Source organism: Pithys albifrons, chromosome Z (assembly GCF_047495875.1).
Source record: "Pithys albifrons albifrons isolate INPA30051 chromosome Z, PitAlb_v1, whole genome shotgun sequence".
Classification (NCBI taxonomy): domain Eukaryota; kingdom Metazoa; phylum Chordata; class Aves; order Passeriformes; family Thamnophilidae; genus Pithys; species Pithys albifrons.
The window spans coordinates 97,687-111,992 of NC_092497.1; the positions used below are offsets into that span (position 1 = coordinate 97,687).

Sequence of the window (14,306 nt, forward strand, 5' to 3'; positions counted from 1 at the left end):
AGCGGGAAGGCGGGGACAGCCGTGGGCGGCAGCCGGTGCAGACTGACAGGAGCGTCCGGCAATGGGGTGCCGCGCCGCCGGCGGGAAGGCGGGGCTGGCAGCGGGCGGGAGCCGCCGGAGACTGACAGGCTCTCCGGCCAATGGGAAGCCGCGCCGCCGGCGGGAAGGCGGGGACAGCCGTGGGCGGCAGCCGGTGCAGACTGACAGACGCGTCCGCCAATGGGAAGCTGCGCCGCCAGCGGGAAGGCGGGGCTGGACGTGGGCGGCAGCCAGTGCAGACTGACAGGCGCGTCCGGCAATGGGGTGCCTCGCAGCCATCGGGAAGGCGGGGCTGGACGTGGGCGGGAGCCGCCAGAGACTGACAGTCACACCTGCCAATGGGCTGCCGCGCCGCCAGCGGGAAGGCGGGTCTGGCCGTGGGCTGGAGCCGCCGGAGACTGACAGGCACTCCGGCCAATGGGCTGCCGCGCCGCCAGCGGGAAGGCGGGTCTGGCCGTGGGCTGGAGCCGGCGGAGACTGACAGGCGCTTCCGCCATTGGGCTGCCGCGACGCTGAGTTAAGGCGGGGCTAGCCGCGGGCCGGAGCCGCCGGAGACTGACAGGCGCTTCCGCCAATGGGGTGCCTCGTCGCTAGTGTTGAGGCGGGGTTAGCCGCGGGCCGGAGCCGCCGGAGACTGACAGGCACTCCGGCCAATGGGCTGCCGCGCCTCCAGCGGGAAGGCGGGTCTGGCCGTGGGCTGGAGCCGGCAGAGACTGACAGGCACTCCGGCCAATGGGCTGCCGCGCCGCCAGCGGGAAGGCGGGTCTGGCCGTGCGGGGGAGCCGGCGGAGACTGACAGGCGCTTCCGCCATTGGGCTGCCGCGACGCTGAGTTAAGGCGGGGCTAGCCGCGGGCCGGAGCCGCCGGAGACTGACAGGCACTCCGGCCAATGGGCTGCCGCGCCTCCAGCGGGAAGGCGGGTCTGGCCGTGGGCTGGAGCCGACGGAGACTGACCCCGCCCTTCACCCCACCCCTGCCCATGGCCTCCCTACACTCTCAGCACCACCCACGGTCCCGCCTCTCGTCGCACCCCCGCCCGTTTCTCCGCCCCGAACGTGGCCCCGCTCCCGGTCCCCGGCCCCCCATTTGCTTCGCCCCCGCCCCTCTCTCCGCCCAGCTCATGCCCCCCGGTCCTGCCCTGTCCCCTCCGTTCCCCTCGCTCGGCTCTGCTCATGCCTCCGCCTCAGCTCCGCCCCTATTTTCTGGCCCCGCCCATTTGTCGACCCCGCCTGCTGCCTCGCCTTTGCTCCGCCCCTTTCTCCGCCCCTCGCCCCGGCCCGGCCCCGCCCCGGGGGTTTAACTCGCTCCACCTGAGCCCCTCAACTCGCAGCCTTAAAAGCTCCTTGGCTTTCTGAGCCCTTTCGCTGGACGCGGTTATCTCGAGCTGTGTTGCTGGTCACTCTGCTGAGGGCAGTGCTTGCACAGCGGGGGTTGGCGCTTTCCGTCGGCACGAAAAGCCTTCCCGCGTGGCGCTGGGCTGCGCGGGTCCCGCTTCGCTGCCACTGCCGGGGCGGTTTCTGCAGCAGAGAGAAAACGCCTTTGGGCAGGTGCCCTCGGGATTTCTGCTTACCTGTTCCGAGGAGGACCGTCGGGGCAGGGCTTGGCTCCTACGGACATGACTTAGCTGGTAAGTGCTGTCTTTTGTTCTCTTTGGAAACAGGCTTGTGTTTAATGGCTTGGCAATGCTTGTCTGGCGCTGATAACCATCCCAATGGGTTGCCGTGACCGGAACTGCCGACCGGCAAAGGCAGGGTTCGAGTGATGAGTACAAAGCTGGGGGTAGTTCTTAGGATGCTTCTTTGGTTTTGGGGTTGTGGCTTAAATGGACCAGGGTTTGCTCAAGGACTCAGTTTCATTTGCCTTGGACCCCAAGGCTGATATTTTCTCTCCCCTGGTCGCGTGGGTTCCTTTGCATCCTCCCTTTGGCAGGGCTGGAGGCAGTGCTTTTATTTCTCCCTTGGAGCTCTGGGGGAAGCAGGCTGAAACCTTTCTGGTTTTAGCGTCCTGTCTGAAGTCGAGGTTGATGGGGAAAATAAATACAAGCCAGAGTACTTCTTTTAAAAAACTTAGTGCTCCCCCGCCAAAACACTGGGAGGCACCCACCATCAGGTAGTTTGTTTGAAGCTTCTTTGGGGGAGCAACAAACAAATGAGATGATAAAAACCAGTGAGCTGCAGACTCTGAGAACAGACAGAAGAAGCACTACGTGCCATCTGTTTCTTGTGAAAGGAATGTCCATGTGTTTCTTTGAGGTCTGAAGCGAAGAGACTTAAGGCCAGGCTTCTGTTTTATTTTCTTTGAGAGAGGAAAATTGTAACTAATTTATTATTGTTGTGGTTTGGCCATCTCTAAAGGAGTTCATAATTCTTTTCCTTTTTGTTCCTTCCATTTCCAGTCCTACTCCCCTGGAACAGCTGCCTCTGGTGCTGCCCTGGTCACTGGTGTCGTTTCTGTGGCTGTGAGAGGGTTTCCTGAGGACCCTTCCACCTGCTGCCTTTTTGTGAGGGTAAAGTCAGGCTCTTTGGGCGTACAGGGCACCTCAGATCCTGGGACTTGTTTAAATCCTGCTCTTTGCTTTATAAGTCTATAGGACAGGCAAACAAATTGTATAGTTACTGTAGTACAGAAAGAAAATATTGGCATTGAATTGGGAATCTCTGGGTGAGATCTGCCCTTTCATAGGAAAGGTGATGTGGTGACATTGATCTGTCAGTGAGCCAAAAAATCGTACACTTGTCTGAAAAAGGCAAAAGCTCTGTTGGCCTCTCTTGACACCTGAACCAAAAGTGTTGCAAATTCTTTTTAGTTACCCCCTGGTTGAAAAATTCACAACCTCACCAGAGGCTTCTGGATAAATGTTTTGCAGATGAGAAAGGGGTAATCAGGGTTGGGTTTTTTGTGGCAAAATCCAGGTAACCTAGAGGTGGAAAGAATATTTTGGGTTTAAAGTTTGAGGTTAACTGTAGGGACCAGTATGCCCATAGGGGATGGTGAGTGGTGGAATTGTTGGGCTTGGGACAAGATGCTGCTGAACTCATGCATGAACTGCAGATTTCTTTTTTGTAGCTGACTAAGAAAATAAGCTGGTGACTGCAGGAACCTCTGAGGGATCCGAGGCAACCTTCCTTTGTGTTGAAGAAGGATTTGCATCACTGTTTCTGTGAAAGATAAGTCGAGGGCCTTGACCTGGAGAGGGAAGGAGAGCAGGATACTGGGGTGGGAGTGGAATACGGGATGGATATGGAAATTAGTGTAAGGGAAAGGGATGTCTGATACCAGGCCCCTTATTGCACGTAAAGGGAGGGGCTCACTTTTGGCCACAACAGTAGGGGCTGTGCAGGGCAGAGCAGTTCCAGTCCGTGCTATATGGTTTGTCTGGTCCAATTTCCATGTCTTGTGAGTCTCTGGGATCAGATGCCGTTGTGTTCTGTCCTGGAGGGGCTTATAGGAAGTGCCCGCCTGTCCTGCCTGGCATCTCGAAGGTCTCCTCTGCACAGTTGCTGATGTCGTCCTTTCCTTGCCTTGCAAGCTTGCACGTGTATCAGAATTCCATCTTGGAATTTTGCAGTCAGGTGTCTTTTACAGCCTCATTTCAGGCTGTGTGATCAGCTGTGCACTTGTGCCATGTGTCTGAAAGGAGGAGGACTTGTTCTTTGCACCCTTCTCTTCCTGCATCCCTGATGTAGCATTCTTGTGCATCCGCTTTTGTGGTTGTATCAGAGTGTAGTAAAATACTGTTATTTTGGTGGTTGTCCGGCCTTGCTGCCTGCTAAGTTACAGAAAAACATGAATATAAAGGAAGTACTTTTCATTTAGATGATCAATCGAGCATAGAAGGGTGAGAAAGTAGTTAAAACATGCTGAGAAACCAGGTACGGTATGGTACAAGGTGACTGCGTAGCACAAGATGTTCTGTATTATCAAGGCTGTGTTCCTCTCCCAAGTTGGCTGCAGGCCTCAAGGTAGATACAAATACCCTGGAAACCCAATGGTTAGGGTTGTACAGGGGGGTGAGGGAGCTAATGATGGGACAAAGATAACGCAGGCAGGGGTCGTACGACCACTCTGCAACAGGTGAGCATGTGCAGACTGTTGCCACTTACGTAATTAACAGGCGGTGTTTGGCTGCCCCCCGGACATCACCTTATACTGCGTCCTGGCCCCACGTAGTATAATGGATGGCTGATCAATAAGGACACCAGGAGTGGGGCAGCTGAGCGACACCCATCCTTTCACCGAGCCCACGTTGGCTCCGCGGGGACGCCCGCTAAGCACGGGGGCCGTCCAGCTGCTGCCCATCCTGGTAGTCCTGGCCTGTCTGCTCCAGTGAGCATCAGGGATAGGAAGGAAGACCTGAAACATCAACTGTTTTGTATCCTTATGTATTCCTTTCTTAAGTTTTAAGTATTTTGTGCTTTTAATTCTCTTTTGTGTTAGGTGTTAGGTATTTTATCCTGTTTATTGTCTTTTCCTAGTTGGTCTTGCAATCCGTGTTATTTTATGGCATTTTATGTCTGCACTTATCTTTTTTCTGCACATGTCCAAAACGAACTGGTACAGTGGCTTTGATGGGCACTTGGAGCAGCCGTGGGCAGTGTGAGTGCAGTCCCGAGAGCAGGGTTTGTGGGGATGATGGGAGCTGCGTGGCAGGGCCTTGAATTTGGGTGGTTGTTGTTAGGTGTCTTAACGTGGGCTGTAGTTGACCTCTAGATTTCCTGAGGGGAAATGAGAACCTTGAAAAGGTTAAGTTATCAGTGAGCATCTGGATGAGCATATTAATCTTGGTTTTGCTCAGAGGCAAGTGTACACGATGTCCAGCAGACTCAGCGGAAGCCGGAGCAGCAGAGCAAGAGGGTGGGTCAGCACTTAGTGTGGTAGGGAAGATGTTGCTTTTGGGTCCGTAAGTATTTTTATTTCTGGCTTCTTTCCTTTTTTAATGTGAAGTGGGTGAGCGATGGGTGGCATGGGCTGACTGGCACCAGAGGGGAAATGAGCAAGGTGAGTGTTCTGCTTGCTGAGTTGATTTAGACGGTAGTTCTGGGTGTTGTATTCTCGGTGCATCTGCACACCTGCCTTCTAATTTGTTTTTTTCACAGGCAGCCATAGAGCCATCAGGCCAGGGTGACAAAGGTCCGTCTGGTGTGATGTTGCTGTAAAGGAACCTGAGGTAGGGACTTCTGTGGGAATGATGTGCTCTGAGATGATAGGTCAGTATGTGCCTTTTGCCTCTGGGTGATTTTTTTTTTATCTCTGTCGTTCCCTTTTGGTAACAGGAAACTGTTGTTGCGAACTCTGTAGAAAACATAAAATTACTTTTGAAATACAAATGCTTTCCTTTGCTGTGTGGCATTCAGATCATTACTAAGGTGCTGCCTCTTTTCAGCACTCAGGAGCTGCAGCCTGTTGTCAGTAGTCATTTGCCAGCTCACTTGGTGGAGGTTGTCTTTCCAGACAGAGGCACTCAGTGGCTGGGGGGATGCAGTTGCTGTGGATTGTGTTCAGGGTGGGTGGGTCTGGCAGGAAGGAGGTACTGAGGTTTCAGGACGAGTCCAAGGCCGAAGGGGGTCAGCAGGCAGGCAGGGACACATCCTCAGGGGGTGGTGTTAGGTGCTGCAGCAAGTCTGTTCCCAATTGAAGGTGTCTCCTGTGAAGGTTGGCAGGAGGTGGGAAGCCGGGCTGGGAATGGGGCTTGGAGGCTGGGGATGAGGAGCTGTTCTGGTGATGGTGTGAGCACAAATCTTGTTTGTGGTACAGCCGTGTCCTGCAGCCTCACAGGGTGATCTCCCCACAGCAGTGTCACAAGGAAGAGACGAGACATCCTCTAGCAGTGGCTGGAGTGCAGGAAAGGAGGGGGAACATTGCAGAGTGGAGTCTGTACTGGGAGACGGGGCCCCATCTTCAGACAGGTGAGGTGAGTGAGGGGACTCAGGCAGCAGTCTCCCAAGAAAGGGAGGTTACAGCCCAAACACGCTTGAAAATTAAATTCATGGGTGGGTGGATGTGAACCTACATAGATCCCTTATTTTTTTATGTTTTCCAGTGTGTCTGCAAACTTGCAGCTGCCAGCCCAAAGCAATAGAGAATGAACAGGTGAGAGGTGACAGTGGAGCATCATCAGATGGCAACTACTGTGGGAACGCCTTTAGGCATCCTTTAAGGCAGTGTGCCAGTACATGGCTTGGCCTTTGTTTTTCTGCAGGGGATGCACACAAGCTCAGGGAACCAAAGCCAGCCACTGATTAGCTGACTGACAAGGTTGGGTGGTCTTTCGCCAGCCTTGTGTGTAATGCCAAAGTCTCACAGGGCTCAGAGATTTAAGCATTTGTCTTTCTATTTGCAGGTGCCATGTGGGAAGCCTGTGGAAAGAGAGGAGCATTCCAGGTGCTTGAGGGAGGACACAAGAGGACCGGGGGTGCACTGAACTTGGAGCAACTTTGGCTGTCACTCAGCCAGGTATCCAGTTTGATGACAGCTGCCCCCTGGAGCTGGTGAGCCGAGGACCTCGGTGCACTTAGGGGATGGTGAATAGTGGAATTGTTGGGCTTTGGGTGAGGTGCTGCTAAACTCAGGCATAGATTGAGGTTTTCTTTCTTGTAGCTGACTAAGAGAATAAGCTGGTGACTGCAGGAACCTCTGAGGGATCCGAGGCAACCTTCCTTTGTGTTGAAGAAGGATTTGCATCGCCATCTCTGTGAAAGATAAGTCGAGGGCCGTGACCTGGAGAGGGGAGGAGAGCAGGACACTGGGGTGGGAGTGGAATACGGGACTGATTTAGAAGTTAGTGTAGGGGAAAGGGATGTCTGATACTGGTCCCTTATTGCATGTAAAGGGAGTGGCTCACTTTTGGCCACAACAGCAGGGGGCTGTGCAGGGCAGAGCAGTTCCAGTCTGTGTTGTATGGTTTCTCTAGTCCAACTTCGATGTCTTGTGACTCTCTGGGATCAGATGCCTTTGCATTCTGTCCTGGAGGGGCTTATGGGAAGTGCCCGCCGTCCTGCCTGGGGTCTCAAAGGCGTCCTCGGCACAGTTGCAGATTTTGTCATTTCCTTGCCTTGCAAGCTTGCATGTGTATCAGAATTCCATCTTGGAATTTTGCAGTCAGGTGTCTTTAACAGCCCAATTTTAGGCTGTGTCATCCATCAGCTGTGCACTTGTGCCATGTGTCTGAAAGGAGGAGGACTTGTTCTTTGCACCCTTCTCTTCCTGCATCCCAAATGTAGCATTCTTGTGCAGTCCTTTTTCAGCTTGTATTAGAGTGTAGTAAAATACTATTATTTTGGTGGATGTCTGGCCTTGCTGCCTGCTAAGTTACAGAAAATCATAAATATAAATGAAGTACTTTTCATTTAGATGATCAGTCAAGCATAGAAGGGTGAGAAAGTAGTTAAAACATGCTGAGAAACCAGGTACAGTATGGTACAAGGTGACTGTATAGCACAAGATGTTCTGTATTGTCATGTCTGTGTTCCTCTCCAAGTTGGCTGCAGGCCTCAAGGTAGATACAAATACCCTGGAAACCCAATGGTTAGGGTTGTACAGGGGGTGAGGGAGCTAATGATGGGAGGAAGAAAATGTGGGCAGGGGTCGTATGACCACTCTGCAACAGGTGAGCATGTGCAGACTGTTGCCACTTATGTAATTAACAGGCGGTGTTTGGCTGCCCCCCCGGGCATCACCTTATACTGCGTCCTGGCCCCACGTAGTATAATGGATGGCTGATCAATAAGGACACCAGGAGTGGGGCAGCTGAGCGACACCCATCCTTTCACCGAGCCCACGTTGGCTCCGCGGGGACGCCCGCTAAGCATGGGGGCCGTGCAGCTGCTGCCCATCCTGGTAGTCCTGGCCTGTCTGCTCCAGTGAGCATCAGGGATAGGAATTAAGACCTGAAACATCAACTGTTTTGTATTCTGTGTTCTTTTATTAAGTTTGAAGTATTTTATTCTTTTTATTCTCTTTTGTATTAGGTGTTAGGTATTTTATCCGGTTTGTCTTTTGCTAGTTGGTCTTGCAAACAATGCTGTTTGTGGTATTTTATGACTGTGCTTATCTTGATTCTGGACATCTGTCTAAAACAAACTGGTACAGTGGCATTGATGGGCTCTTCTTGTGCAAGGTCCTTTTCTTTGAGCCTGTTGGGAGGCTTCCTCAGAGCATTCTCAGCTCACTAATATGTAGGTCACACTGTTCAACAGGGTTTCGGTTCTTGCAGTTGCTCTTCTCCCTGAGAGCTTTCTCTCATCATCACTCCGCATGTTTGTAGTGTAATGTCTCTGGTGTGCCTTTGTTTGGCCTGGAGCTGTTCTGCCCTGCTGTGCAGGCTGGAGGGAGCAGGTGGAGTAGCTAGAACAGTCTCCCATTAACACATGTTTGGTACATTTAGGTGGTTAAGATGCACTTGGAGCAGCCGTGGGCAGTGTGAGTGCAGTTCCAAGAGCAGGGTTTGTGGGGATGATGGGAGCTGCATAGCAGGGACTTGAATTTGGGTGGTTGTTCTAAGGTGTCCTAATGTGGGCTGTAGTTGAACTCTGGATTTCCTGAGGGGACATGAGAACTTTGCAAAGTTGAAGTTACCAGTGGGCATCTGGGTGACCATATTAATCCTGGTTTTGCTCAGAGGCAGGTGGCCAAGATATCCAGCAGACTCAGAGGAAGCTGGAGCAGCAGATCAGGAGGGTGGATCAGCACTCAATGTGGCAGGTAAGATGTTACTTTTGGGTCTGTGAGTACTTTAATCTTTGGCCTTTTTCTTCTTCTTGGGAAGGTGTTGAGCAATGGGTGCGTGGCATGGTTGTCTTGCATGGTCTTTAAAGGTAAGAACAGGAAAGAAACTGAAGGGTCTTGAGCCCAGGGTTCTGTTTTATTTTCTTTGAGAGAGGAAAATTTGAAATAATTTATCATTATTATGGTTTTTCCATCTTTAAAAGGAGCTCATGATTGCTTTTGCTTTCTCTTCCTTCAATTTCCAATCCTGCTCCCCTGGAACAGGTGTCTCTGGTTGCTGCCCCAGTCACTGGTGTGGTTTCTGTGGCTGTGAGAGGTTTCCTGAGGACCCTTCCACCTGTTGCTTATTCCTGAGTGCAAAGCTAGGTTTTTTTGGGCAGCCAGGACACCTCAGATCCTGGGGCTTGTTTAAACCCTGCTCTCTGCTTTATAAGTTTCTAGGGCAGGTAAACTATTTGTCTTGATATTGTAGTACAGAAAGAAATCAAGGAGGTTAAAAAGTATTGGCATTGAATTGGGAATATTCAAAGATCTTGGTGTGACAGTTCTTAGGGGTGGATCTTAAGCACATAAGTCTGTGTTATTGTAGTGTAGGACAGAACAAAGTGGTGTCTGAGGGACAGGGACTGATGGAATTTGAAGCCATTCCTGCCCAGGACAGCTGTATGACCTGACTCGCTGTGTGACTTGGGGCTTCTGCCTCCTTCTAGCCTCACAAAACTGTTTGGTTCTGGAGTGAGATGCATTTTTGGGCCTTTGGGAAAAAGAGTTTGCAAGTCCCCCATGCAGTGAAGCCACGTGTGCAAAGGGGAGCTTTGACACGGTGTGTTTTTGACAACTCCAGGTGCCTTTTGGTGAAATGGCTCGTGGGGCTTGGAGTGTTGAAGTGTCTCATCTCTGAACACACAGCCCTTGCTCGTTCAGCATCTCACAAGGCAGGGGAGTCAGTGTGCAAGGTGGCACAGGGCTGTGTGTTAGTGCAGGGTGGCCCTGGAGCTGCTGAGAGAAGAGGCTGCTGGCCTGTGCTGAATGTTCCAGCCCTCTGAGCTCTGGGGGCCCCTGGGCTGTGCAGGTGTGATGCTGGGGCAGGGGAAGGAAGGCCTGGTTGGGAGGGATGTAGGAGCAGAGAGACACTTTGTGCTGGCTGGAAGATCTATGGAAAAAGCAAACAAACAGTAAGTTGCACTGTTTGCTACTAGTGGAAGGAGAGAGATTTTTAAGTCATGATGTATTTCTGTTGTCCTGGTTTTTTTTTCCACTAGAACCTTGGGTTTTTTTCCCTCCTTTTTCCATGTCTGCTGTATTGGGTGTCACAAGGAGGGCTTCCTTCTTCCCACGGGCTCTTGGGAGTTGGTGGCAGTTGTGCTTTTTCTGAAGGTGTATCCAATTGTGCTACTGAAAGGGATATTTTCTCTTGTGAAAGTATTTGATCTGGATTGACAGTACAGGTATTTCTTTAATCATGTAGCCAGCTGTGGTAAGAATTTTATTTAAAAAGTGATTCTGTTTAGAGACTTTTAGTCTTGTTGCACACAGGGTACAAAGCTGCTGGGAAAATGAACAGAGAAGGGAGCTCTTCTGCCCCTCTTTTGGGGAGCTGAGGGCAGTGGGCTGTCCTGGGGAAGGGGCTCTGTGTTTGGGGATACTGGGAGGTCTGGCTGCTGGCAGCGAGCAGGGAGGAGGAGTGGGATCAGTAGGATGGGGGGGGCCTGTGTGCAAACCAGTGGCCTCTCTGGCAGTTGGAATCCTGGAGCAGGCAGAGCAGCACTGGGCTGAGCCTGGTGGTGGGTGGATTGCCAGGATGCAGGAGGGGATAACACAGGGGTATCAAGTTCTCTGTCCCAGGACTACAGTGTGGTGCCTCTGAGCTTGTTGTCAGCAAGGCTAAAAATGGCACTAATTACTCACTGTGGACCAATACCCCAAAGTCATCTTTTTTCTCTCTCTCATTTGCTTTCTGACTCCTCATGCAGGATTTGAGATATCCAGTCTCAGCTGTGGCTTAGGCAGAGCATGGTGGGCCACTGGAACCTCAGCTCACAGAGTGGTGGGAGCAGCGTTGGAGCAACCCCGGAGTGTCCTGGGAGCCCTGGACATGCTGTTTCCTCTGCAGAGCCGGTGTTGTACCCCAGCTGGGTGCCATCAGCCTGTGCTCCCTGAGCTGCAGCTCCCCTGGGGGTAACCCTAAAGTGAGATTGGCAGCTGAGGAAGAAGCGAGGCCGTGTGTGGGGAGCAGCATGTTGAGAGGGGGTATGAGGCATGCTGGGAATTTTTGGGGTTTTTCCCTGGTTTTCTGATTTCCTGTTTGGAAACAAATCAAACTGAACGGACTTTGTGAATTGCTTTGTAGAGAACTGCCACCCTCATAAAATGCACAAATACTGACTTGGCTGCAGGCCACAAGATAGATACAGATACCCTGGAACCACAAGGGTGAAGATTGTACAGGAGGGTGAGAGAGGTAATGAGGGGAGGAAGATAATGCAGGCAGGGGTAATACAGCCACTCCCTGACAGGCAACATGCGCAGACTGTTGCCACTTATGTAATTAACAGGCGGTGTTTGGCTGCCCCCCGGGCATCACCTTATACTGCGTCCTGGCCCTATGTAGTATAATGGATGGCTGATCAATAAGGACACCAGGAGTGGGGCATCTGAGCAACACCCATCCTCCCACCGAGCCCACGTTGGCTCCGTGGGGACGCCCGCTAAGCATGGGGGCCGTCCAGCTGCTGCCCATCCTGGTAGTCCTGGCCTGTCTGCTCCAGTGAGCATCAGGGATAGTGAGTAAGCCCTGAACCATCAACTGTTTTGCATCCTTATGTATCCTTTTATTAAGTTTTAATTATTTTATTATTTTTGTTCTCTCTTGTGTTAAGTGTTTAGGTATTTTATCCTGTTTATTCTCCTTTGTTTGTTGGTATTGCAATAAATGGTATTTCTGGTATTTCTCCCACTGTGCTGACCTTGATTCCAGACATGTATCCAAACGGAACTGATACACCATGTCTTGCGAGTAACATTCTATTGCAGAAGAGAGGGGATGTGGGATGGAGCTGTGGACCTTGGGCACCTGAGAAAAAATCCCCATTCCCTTTGCTTCCCCCCTTCTTTGTCCACCTGCATCTATCCCTTCTCCCCTCTGTCTTATGACTCCATCTTGGTACCCACCCTCCCTCTTCTTTTTCATGTTTGGGGTTGAGTCAAAAGTGTTATGGGGGGAGCCTGGGGGTGATAAGGTGATGAGCAGCGTCCCAATGTCTCTGGAGTGTGAGGATGGGGTGCAGGTGCATGAGGGTGAAGGGGGGTCCTGTGGGGTCCAGCAAAAAAAGGCAGGCTACAGCCCCAATGCTTGAAAACGCAGGGGGGAGTTGTGTGTGTAAAACTAATAAGAAAAATAATGTTTCTCATTTTCCTGTATGTTCAATTTCCATATCAATTTACACTGGAATGGAATTCAAAATAGAGCCCTGTATCTCGGTATTATATACAGGGTTTGGGAATATGAGAAATTGGAAAGGGGGGATGTTGAAAATAGGAGTTTTGTATTTACAAATGAAACAAACTGAAGGGCTTGTCCGTGCGATAAATTGCGCTCGCTGGGCCGGTGCCAGCAGCTCCCGCTCTGTGTATCGGGTGTTCTCTGTGTGCCCTGTGCCATGCAATGCGCTCGCTGGGCCGGTGCCAGCAGCAGCAGCTCCAGCTCTGTGTGTCCGGAGCTCTCTGCGTGCCCTGTGCCATGCAATGCGCTCGCTGTGCCGGCAGCGGCAGCAGCTCCCGCTCTGTGTGTCCGGAGCTCTCTGTGTGCCCTGTGCCATGCAATGCGCTCGCTGGGCCGGTGCCAGCAGCAGCAGCTCCAGCTCTGTGTGTCCGGAGCTCTCTGTGTGCCCTGTGCCATGCAATGCGCTCGCTGTGCCGGCAGCAGCAGCAGCTCCCGCTCTGTGTATCGGGTGTTCTCTGTGTGCCCTGTGCCATGCAATGCGCTCGCTGGGCCGGCAGCAGCAGCAGCTCCCGCTCTGTGTGTCCGGAGCTCTCCCTGTGCCCTGTGCCATGCAATGCGCTCGCTGTGCCGGCAGCAGCAGCAGCTCCCGCTCTGTGTGTCCGGAGCTCTCTGTGTGCCCTGTGCCATGCAATGCGCTCGCTGGGCCGGCAGCAGCAGCAGCTCCCGCTCTGTGTGTCCGGAGCTCTCCCTGTGCCCTGTGCCATGCAATGCGCTCGCTGTGCCGGCAGCAGCAGCAGCTCCCGCTCTGTGTGTCCGGAGCTCTCTGTGTGCCCTGTGCCATGCAATGCGCTCGCTGTGCCGGCAGCAGCAGCAGCTCCAGCTCTGTGTGTCCGGAGCTCTCTCTCTGTGCCCTGTGCCATGCAATGCGCTCGCTGGGCCGGTGCCAGCAGCAGCAGCTCCAGCTCTGTGTGTCCGGAGCTCTCTCTCTGTGCCCTGTGCCATGCAATGCGCTCGCTGGGCCGGTGCCAGCAGCAGCAGCTCCAGCCCTGTGTGTCCGGTGCTCTCTGCGTGCCCTGTGCCATGCAATGCGCTCGCTGGGCCGGTGCCAGCAGCAGCAGCTCCAGCTCTGTGTGTCCGGAGCTCTCTGCGTGCCCTGTGCCATGCAATGCGCTCGCTGGGCCGGTGCCAGCAGCAGCAGCTCCCGCTCTGTGTGTCCGGAGCTCTCTCTGTGCCCTGTGCCATGCAATGCGCTCGCTGTGCCGGCAGCAGCAGCAGCTCCCGCTCTGTGTATCGGGTGTTCTCTGTGTGCCCTGTGCCATGCAATGCGCTCGCTGTGCCGGCAGCAGCAGCAGCTCCCGCTCTGTGTGTCCGGAGCTCTCCCTGTGCCCTGTGCCATGCAATGCGCTCGCTGTGCCGGCAGCAGCAGCAGCTCCCGCTCTGTGTGTCCGGTGCTCTCTGCGTGCCCTGTGCCATGCAATGCGCTCGCTGTGCCGGCAGCAGCAGCAGCTCCCGCTCTGTGTGTCCGGAGCTCTCTGTGTGCCCTGTGCCATGCAATGCGCTCGCTGGGCCGGTGCCAGCAGCAGCTCCCGCTCTGTGTGTCCGGAGCTCTCTCTCTGTGCCCTGTGCCATGCAATGCGCTCGCTGTGCCGGCAGCAGCAGCAGCTCCCGCTCTGTGTGTCCGGAGCTCTCTGTGTGCCCTGTGCCATGCAATGCGCTCGCTGGGCCGGCAGCAGCAGCAGCTCCCGCTCTGTGTGTCCGGAGCTCTCTGTGTGCCCTGTGCCATGCAATGCGCTCGCTGGGCCGGCAGCAGCAGCAGCTCCCGCTCTGTGTATCGGGTGTTCTCTGTGTGCCCTGTGCCATGCAATGCGCTCGCTGGGCCGGCAGCAGCAGCAGCAGCTCCCGCTCTGTGTGTCCGGAGCTCTCTGTGTGCCCTGTGCCATGCAATGCGCTCGCTGTGCCGGCAGCAGCAGCAGCTCCCGCTCTGTGTGTCCGGAGCTCTCTCTCTGTGCCCTGTGCCATGCAATGCGCTCGCTGTGCCGGCAGCAGCAGCAGCTCCCGCTCTGTGTATCGGGTGTTCTCTGTGTGCCCTGTCCGGGCCCAG

General features: G+C 53.7%; 1 long non-coding RNA gene across 13 annotated transcripts; it reads left to right on the forward strand.

The window, feature by feature from the left end:
• Positions 1–1,144: 1,144 nt before the first annotated feature.
• On the forward strand, positions 1,145–11,710 carry LOC139684653 (uncharacterized). 13 transcript variants are annotated; one of them, XR_011699950.1, is made up of 9 exons: positions 1,145–1,666; positions 2,435–2,545; positions 3,106–5,037; positions 5,136–5,206; positions 5,794–5,945; positions 6,080–6,129; positions 6,380–6,527; positions 6,637–8,739; positions 10,737–11,710. It is a non-coding gene; the product is annotated as an uncharacterized lncRNA (long non-coding RNA). The 13 variants fall into 13 exon arrangements; XR_011699947.1 differs by having other exon boundaries at positions 5,831–5,945; XR_011699951.1 differs by having other exon boundaries at positions 3,106–4,939; positions 5,831–5,945.
• Positions 11,711–14,306: the final 2,596 nt, after the last annotated feature.